Source organism: Cyprinodon variegatus, unplaced genomic scaffold, assembly GCF_000732505.1.
Source record: "Cyprinodon variegatus isolate N-32 unplaced genomic scaffold, C_variegatus-1.0 Scaffold1178, whole genome shotgun sequence".
Classification (NCBI taxonomy): domain Eukaryota; kingdom Metazoa; phylum Chordata; class Actinopteri; order Cyprinodontiformes; family Cyprinodontidae; genus Cyprinodon; species Cyprinodon variegatus.
In genome coordinates this window covers 189,004-191,011 of record NW_015151631.1, presented here as the reverse complement: position 1 = coordinate 191,011, position 2,008 = coordinate 189,004, and the positions used below count along the sequence as shown (strand labels likewise).

Here is a 2,008-nt window from a genome sequence, read left to right as displayed (position 1 = left end):
TTATTTACTTTGGCCTTTTTGGAAACACAGGAAGGAGCAATCAGCTAAGTGAGTTTAGTGCTAGGAAAAAATCTTTCATTCCTTTAGAGACAGCATGAAAAGTCAGCTGAGTACAAAACATAGAGAGGAAAACAAGAAGAAGAGAGGGACAAAACCTAGAAGAGATAATGGATGTCTATTCTATTAACATTTCTCTATCTGTATAATGGATCTGTTTTATGTGTTTTCTTCTCAATTCAGAGGGCCCCCTGCCTGTCTTTGCCTAGGGCCCGGAATTTCCTAAATCCACCCCTGTTTACAATTCCAGATTGACGTTAGACATAGACTTAGACTCAACTTTATTTCTCCGTTGGGATTACTCCTTCAGGGAAATTCTGGCTCCAATAGCCTATATAGAGTACAAAGCGTTAAAGCAAAATGCGATTAAAGATAAAAATATGACAGACAATATAAAAAAAAGGTATATCGTACAAAAAAAGCATAAAATAAGAAAAAGGTTGTAATGTCCTGGAATATGTTTCCCTTATATATAAAAATATCTGCACAGTATAGAGCTAACGGAAGACTGCATAGTGGTTGACTTGGGTTTTTGCACTTATAAATAAGTTTGAAGACTAGTCAATAAAGGCACCTAAAACAAGAACATAAGTGTAAGTTTGATTTAGTCCACTAGGGGGTGGTAGTACACTACTATTGTTGTCATTCTGAAACAGTTGGATTTAATAATGGCTTTTAAATTAAATTTGTTCAATAAATGGGATAATAATGTTGTTTGGTTGGCTTTCTAGTTGCTCCCTAATCACACTCAGCAAATTATTTTATGTCAATTTGCAAATCAATGTTAATAGAAAAGTGATTAATTACAGAACAAAAAGTTGTTTCCATTTTGTCCTTTTTGAGGATATCTAATTAAATATTATGTCAAATTTTCCGTGATGAACCAATAAAGTGACGCTCATCTTTGGAGCAGCATCTGCTGTAGCTGCAGCGCTGCAGCAGGAGCTGGAAGAGAAACTGTCTTTATTCTTTATTAGGATGGAAAAGATGTCAGAAGCTCCAGAGAAACGGAGCTTTACGCGCTGAGGAGGTGGGATAGCAGTAAGGCTGCAGCACCACAGTGAAATTTGCAGTCACCAGGGCGGTGGTGGTGACAGAGCAAAGGAAGAAAGGAGAGAGGGAGAGGGGAGCAGATACTTGGGAACACATCAGAGCAGGACAGACAGTTGAGTGTGAGGCGCTCAGCCGGCGAAGGACGCGGAGCAGGAAGGTAGGACAGGAGCCCATCATCCAGCTGAGCTTCATTTAGGAAAAGTTAGAAAATCCATTTTTCATTTACTGCAACATTTACTGTCTGTTTGAACCTGCTGTAATTCGTGACTTTTAATTAGATATTTTCTATTTCTATTTACCTTTATTTGAGTTTGGAACATTTATAATAATTTTCTAACAGTTAATAGACAATCTAAGGTGATTTAGGTCCAAAAACAAAGAGTGTTTGGATTCTTGTTAATGAAATATAATGATGTTGCTTCAGGGTCATTTTGTGCAGTTTGGATAATGATCGTTTGACATTACAGTTTGCTTCAGATCCGTTTCAATGTTGAGGTGGTGCGTCTGCAGAGGTGTCAGGTGGACGCTGTGATCTCAGGTAGCCAGGTGCTCCTCTATGGTGACCCAAGAGTGCCACAATCCAGTTAAAAAGTTGTAAAGTAATTTGAAAAGATGATGATTTGACTTAAAGTTTATATTCAGGTCAATTTAATTGATTTGTAATACATTTAACACAAAAACAAAAAAAAGCATCCTCCTCTTTAGGCACTTTGCTATAGGAGTAAATCCTATCCACTGATATATAATAAGGTTATGATAATAAAATTCTAAACTTGATATCAATACCCAGGAAACTATTTGATACACAAGGGGTAATTCATTAAAAATCAGTGGGGGTCTGTATGGAAGAGGATTAGGGCCACTGGAAAAAAAAAAAAAAAGTTAACTGATTTTTTTT

General features: G+C 36.8%; 1 protein-coding gene across 1 annotated transcript in view; it reads left to right on the top strand.

Moving 5' to 3' along the window:
• Positions 1-1,154: 1,154 nt before the first annotated feature.
• LOC107101961 (cadherin-23-like) overlaps positions 1,155-2,008 on the top strand; it is a gene marked incomplete at its 3' end in the record, with an annotated part of 164,952 nt that continues 164,098 nt past the window's right edge. Inside the window, exon 1 of the mRNA XM_015401062.1 lies at positions 1,155-1,267. The remainder of the gene's footprint in view (positions 1,268-2,008) is intronic.